At 48.5% G+C, this 6,527-nt stretch overlaps 1 long non-coding RNA gene across 1 annotated transcript; it reads left to right on the top strand.

The window, feature by feature from the left end:
• The first annotated feature begins 1,741 nt into the window (after positions 1-1,741).
• On the top strand, positions 1,742-5,515 carry LOC136539483 (uncharacterized). The gene is made up of 3 exons (XR_010779697.1): positions 1,742-1,909; positions 1,988-5,171; positions 5,279-5,515. It is a non-coding gene; the product is annotated as an uncharacterized lncRNA (long non-coding RNA).
• Positions 5,516-6,527: the final 1,012 nt, after the last annotated feature.

Genomic DNA, 6,527 nt, shown 5'->3' with positions numbered 1-6,527 from the left:
CAAGGGAAATACTCCGTAAGTATTGTTGGAAGAGTGTGTGTGAGCTGCGCGCGCCAACTACTCTCCCTCCAGACCTGTGTCCGGTCCGGGAATCCTAGGACGGACCGACGGCGACCCCGTGCCTCCGATCGCACTACAGCACGACGGAAGCAACGGACAGCGACTCTGCTCGGGTGATGCCGGAGGCTAGAGCATGAGCATGGATGGTTGGATCCGACGAATCTAGGAGACAATTCCCCTCGCACGCGCACTTGAGAAGCTGAGAGTTGAGAGGCGGTGAAACTCCGCATGAGGCGTGAGGTGTCGTCGACGCCGAGGGATTGACGCCGAGCCGCTGGTTGTCGTGGGTGCCGGTTGCGTCTCCCTGGGCAGCAGGAGTGCAGAACAGCTGAACAGTGGATCTGCATGTTTTTTTAAAAATAATACGAGCAAAATTTCAATAGTATTTTTCTGACTGAAATTTGGGTTGAAGGAGGAGGAGGAGAACCTGCCTAATCCTGCCATAACCTGAGGATTCCAGTATACCAAAGCTAATGAGCCGCGCGGCCACGTCGCACGTTACTGTTTTCCGGTACTGTTGCGATCGATTCTTCCTTTTTTTTTTCTCCCTCATGTGCGGCCGTCCTAATTTTTTATAATTTTGTTCTTTTTGAAAAAAAATTGACGTTTGACCCCTTAGGATACTTAAACTCATCTTTCAACCTTGGGAGTCGGCCCTGACGCCGAGTTAACACGTCTCAGCGCCACAGATTTTGGCTCCGAGGTACCTAGCCAAGCACAGCAGGATATCCTAGGTGACGTTGACGTGTTCGGTACCTCGACGCCACAGATCTTGGCGCCAAGCTCGGCACCACAGATCTTGGCGTAGACCTCGGGCGCGCGCGAAAATGCCATTACTAAGCCCGTTCGGCTGGTACACAAAACTAGTATATACCAGCTGGTTTTAGCTGGTTTCAACTGATTAAATAGTATTCTGTGAGAGAATAAACTGAAACCAGAGAGAATAAGCTGAAACAAGCGAGACAAGCACTGTCTCTACTTTACCGCGCATCGAGAACGCACACAGCCGTGTGCCCACCCGCTGCCATGTGCCGTCCTACTCCAGTAGCTGTGCGCCTTGCGATGGGACGGTACTGTCTCTGGCTATGGACCTCTTTGGCAGGGCTGCGGCGGCTCTGGCTTCCGCACCTGTCGGTCGCTTAGCAGCCGATAGGTGCCAGGGGAACCGGAGCCACGGAGCCCGAAAAACGAGCTTCTCCGGCTCCGGTTCGGTCCGTGAGAGAGGAAAGGAGGAGAGAGAAAAACAACTTCGATGAACAATACCGGGTATCGGCCGCTGGGCGGCCGACAGCCAGGAGCCAGAGCCGCCGGAGCCCTGCCGAAGAGGTCCTATGTGTTGATATGGATGGCACACGACAACGGGTGGGCACACGACAGTGTGCGCGGTAAAGCAGAGACAGTAATGGCATCGCCGCGCGCATCCTACGCCGAGCTCGGGCTCATGTATTCTGACATGTCTACTGGGCTCGGTCAGGCACCTCGAAACCAAAATTTGTGGCGTCAAGACGTGTTACCTGACGTCGAGCTCCAAGGGTCAAAGATGAGTTTAAGTCTTTTAGAGGATAAACGTAATTTTTTTAAAACAGCAAAATAGAAAAAAATTAGGTGCGGCCGTGCGATTCTTTTTTCACATTGCCTGCCCTCATTTGCACGTCCTCTCCACCCGCACCTTCTAGAGCCTCGCATGAGGGCTGCGCCGGCCCTCTCCACAGCCCCCGCGTGCCCTACGCGCCGCGCGTCGCCCCCGGCGAGGCCCACCGCCGACCAGCCACCGCGACCCCTTCACCTTCCCCGATGGCGCGCCGCCGTCGCTGGTCGCTGCGACGCCGCCGAAGCCACGAAGCCACAGGTTCGCCCTCTCCGGCTCGGCCTCGTGGAGCGCTCCGCCTCTCCTAGCAGCATGCGCTCAACCCCTCCCTCTTCCCAGCTCTGGTGGCCCAATGTTATGCCGCGCCACGGGAGCTCCGGCACGGCCAAACCCTAGCGGAGCAGCCCGGCGCCACCACGCCCGCGTCGGCTTCCCTATCGCCTCGCTGGGCCACCGTGCCATTGTTGGCCTCACGGTGGACGCCCGCACCGGACGAATCAGGTAAGGACGACCTTCGTTTTTGGCTTGGCGTGCCCCTGCTCGCATCGATTATATTTCTGATGTCTCATGCGGATGAATCTCCGCGTTTCTCTCGCTGCTGCAAAACCGGAGAGGGCGGCCGCCACAGCCACCGCGGTACCTCACTATAAATCTTAGCATAGCATTTTTAATTTAGATCTGCTTAATTCCCATGACTCAATATTATTTTACTGTGCCTTATTTTTGTTCCATTCTCACATTCTGTGTTATGTGACCTTATTATTGTACTGCTCGCCTTCAAGGATTATTTACTGGCTCAGTGGTCACATAAATATTTTAAGTAGTGACTTCGAAGGTAATTTGTGGCCGGTTTGTTGTTGTTACATTGATCTCTAATCTTAACTGGACCCAACGGCCCAGTTGGGTCTTTGATTCGCGCCCTGATCGGGGGCACCCAGCCCACCATGGCTGGAGGACTCCTGTCACACTGTGCTATAAAAAGAGGTGGGGGCCGGCGGCTCTTATCACGAGGTTGACCTGAGCCGAGCTCCCCACCGACATCTAAACTCTAATCCGATCTGAGAGGGGCGCAACCAGTAACGGGAAGCCACTAGCCGCGCCGCCTCCGAACTGCGTCATCGGACTTCACTGCCTTCACCGTCGGTCGCCACTGCCCATCACCGACGTCCTCTTCCTCGACCATCGCTGCCCTAGCACAGATCGACTCCATGGCGGACGCGAGTGGATCTTCCACTGTGGTGTCAGGTTTGACACGTCCATCTTCTACTCCACCCCTCTATGTCTCTCATTGCAATAGTAGATGTACTAGGGCTCGTGATTCTATTTAACCACAAGTAGCCCATCGGATCTATCCCTAGTACGATCTACAGTCCTAACAATGGTAACAGAGTCATTGGTTTCTAGGGTTTTAGATCTAGAACGGGTAAACCGATTAGAAAAGTAAGTGGAAGGTTAGATCCAGTGCGGGTCTAACAAGAACAAAGGGTTCGGTTGAACCCTAACCCTAACTGGGTTAAGGAAAGGAGAAAAGAAGAGGGTTCCGGCCTTAAGAACGTAAGAGTCGAACCCTAAACACGTGAAGACTTCACGGGGAAGATAAACAGTGAAACCCTAAAAAGAAAAGAAACCCTAACCCTAACTATCCCTAATCAGTTGAATCCGAGAACTGAAAAAAGAACCAAATCCGAAGGGGAAGGGGAGGCCTACCTCGCCGCTACGCTGCGCTGCTGTCACGCCGGCGCGTGGGGAAAAGAAGACTGAGCCCGGGGCGCTGCTCACCGGGCTCTGGCCAAAGGGGCGCCGTAGCTAGGCCGCTCGACGGTGGCGCGCTCACCCGCGTGGGGAGCGTGCGCAAAGACGAGGGGGCCGGCGACGGCACCGAGTTGTCTGCTCGCTTACGCATGCTCTCACTCGGTGGCTGTTGTTGCTGCGCTGAGAAGAGAAACGAGAGCAGCAAAGAGAGAGAGCAAAGAACAGAATGATGTTAGGGTTCGGGAGGAGGCCGACGTCGGTGGGTTTTGTTCACCCAATCTCGACGCTCGTCCGTCGGATCAAAAAGAACGGCGCCAGATGATCAGGCCGACTCGCGGCCTAGGCGGGCGAGGGGCTGAGGCTGAAATCCCGGCCCAGGCCCAGGTTGCGGCCTGGGCACGAGGGAGCGCACGGGAGAGCGAGTGGACGACAGTGGGCCGGGCTAAATTCCCGGCTGGGCCGAATGAACAGTGATGAATTTAATTAGTTTTTTGTTTTTTCCTTTTCCAGTAAATGTTTATTTTCTAGAAAATGGATAAATGGTTTAAAGAAAATAGAAAAGAGAATTTTCCCGTGGGTAAAATTCACAAAATTGAGATTATTTTTTCGCTGCGTATTTAAGCATGTAATTTTCATTATTAAATTCGAACCAACAGGAGAATTTAATTTTGAAAATGGATATGTTTTAATTGATTATAATATTATTGTTATTCTGACCAACGTTGATTAATGGCAATATTATGATGTTTTGTCTTGCATTAATTCTATTTCTGCCCAACGGTGATGTAGAATTAATGTAGAGAGCAATTGTATATTTTAATTTTGATCAACATTGGAACTAAGGCATGCAATTGTTATTGTTATTATTTATGTTCTCACTCTATCTGAATTGTGTTTTCAAGTGGATACAACTTGATGGGTTGTATCAAAGAGATCTCCACTCTCAAAGGTGATAACTACACTGAGTGGAAGAAAAAGATCGATCTGGCCTTCATCTTGGCTGAGGTGGACTGGGTAGTCACCACACCGTGTTCCACAGAGCCTGTGGCACCGGTGAGGGAGACAAACGAGGCTGATGCCACTTGGGTAACTATAGAGAGGGATTTTGCATCTCAAAGAATGTCCTATGACCTTGAGCATAGGAAGTGGGTCACTGTCAACAAGAAGAGTTTGGCTGTGATAAAAAATACGATTGAGCCTATAATTGTGGGCTCAATCCCAGAGTGTGACACTGTCATCGAGTATCTCGAAAGAATAAAGAGTCAGTTCACTGGCTCTTCAAAGACATATGCTACCTAGCTGATAAAGTAGCTGGTGACAGATAGGTACTCAGGTAATGGTGGCATAAGAGAGCACATACTAAGGATGAGCAATTTGGCATCCAAGCTCAAACCAACGGATCTAGCTCTCAAGGATGAGTTCCTTATCCATCTAATTTTTGCTTCCTTACCAAAAGAGTTTGACACTTTTATTGTCAACTACAACATACAGCCCGAGAAATAGGATATGGAGAGGCTCATGGCTATGTATGTGCAAGAAGAGGAGAGAATGAAAGCTGCCAATGGTGGCTCTATCAATTATTTGAAAGACAATAAGAAAAAGAATAATAATGCTAACTCCTCTTCAAAGTCAAAGGGAAAGGGTCCCATGCTGCATCAGCCTCAGCAGAACAAGTTCATAGTAGAGAAAGACCAGTGTCTCTATTATAAGAAGATGGGACATTATAAGAAAGATTGTCCCGATTACTTAAAGATGATCATGGCAAAGAAAGGTGAGAACATTATTATGTTTATAAATGAATCCATGTATGTACAGTATTCGAAATCTACTTGGTGGATTGACTCAGGTGCAACTGTTCATGTTGCTAATTCTTTATAGGGATTCCGTTCGACGAGGACTACATAAAGAAGCGAAAGACACGTTACAGTTGCAAATGGAGTCTGAGCAGAAGTTGAAGCCGTTGGTGATCTTTCTCTAGAGCTTGCTAATGGTTTCAAACTTATACTTAGAGATGTTCTTTATGTTCCCTCGTTATAGAGGAACTTGATTAGTGTTTCATGTTTGGACAATGATGGATATGATTGCCATTTTGGAAATGGCAAATGTAAGATAACATTTAATAATGCATGTGTTGGTCTTGCTATCTTACAAAATGAGTTTTATCTGTTATCACTACGTGATGATATAAATGTTGTATGTGATAATGAGAACGTTGTGTGCGACAATGTAAATGTATCCTCATCTGCGGATGTAAACAGAAAACGAAAGAGAGCTCACGATGCATTGTCGAAATTATGGCACTATCGTTTAGGCCATATTTCAAGGGGGAGAATAGAAAGATTAGTTAAGAATGATATTCTTCCTCCATTAGAGCTCTTAGATTTAGAACAGTGCAGAGAATGCATTAAAGGAAAGTATGTAAAGAAAATTAAAAAAAGATACCAAACGAAGTGCAGGAATTCTACAGATTATTCACATAGACATCTATGGTCCATTTCCTGTAAAGAGTGTGCATGGTTATGATTCATTCATAACATTCACAGATGATTACTCCCGTTATGGCTATATTTATCCAATCAAAGAAAAAACAGAAGCATTGGATAAATTTAAGATATTTAAGGCAGAAGTTGAAAACCAACACAATTTAAAGATTAAGATAGTCAGGTCCGACTGTGGAGGGAGCACTATAGTCGGCATACCCCATATGGTCAAGTTCTTGGACCTTTTGCAAGGTTCTTATAGGAGAATGGCATAGTAGCCTAGTATTCTACACCGAACGAATCTCAGCAGAATGGAGTAGCTGAAAGACGCAATCGTACCTGTGGGGGTATTAACCCCTATACCCTTACGACTAAGCTTGGGCTGGCCCAGATCGATGGATTCAGTCCACCCGAAAGATGACGTGCGGCCCAGTTAACCTGATCGGAGTCCCGCACAAGGAATCAAGACGGATTTGGCGACCAAGCAGGATCCTGGTCGGTTAGAATAGGAATCCTTATCCGGCCACATATGGCAATTGTAACTGACTAGGATTAGTTTCCAGATCTGTAACCCTGCCCCCCGGACTATATAAGGCGGGCAGGGGACCCCTCTAAAAAACATCTTTCATTGACATATAGCAATACAA

Source organism: Miscanthus floridulus, chromosome 2 (genome assembly GCF_019320115.1).
Source record: "Miscanthus floridulus cultivar M001 chromosome 2, ASM1932011v1, whole genome shotgun sequence".
NCBI lineage: Eukaryota > Viridiplantae > Streptophyta > Magnoliopsida > Poales > Poaceae > Miscanthus > Miscanthus floridulus.
Note: the sequence above shows the minus strand (reverse complement) of the source record. Positions and strands in the feature narration are given on the sequence as shown.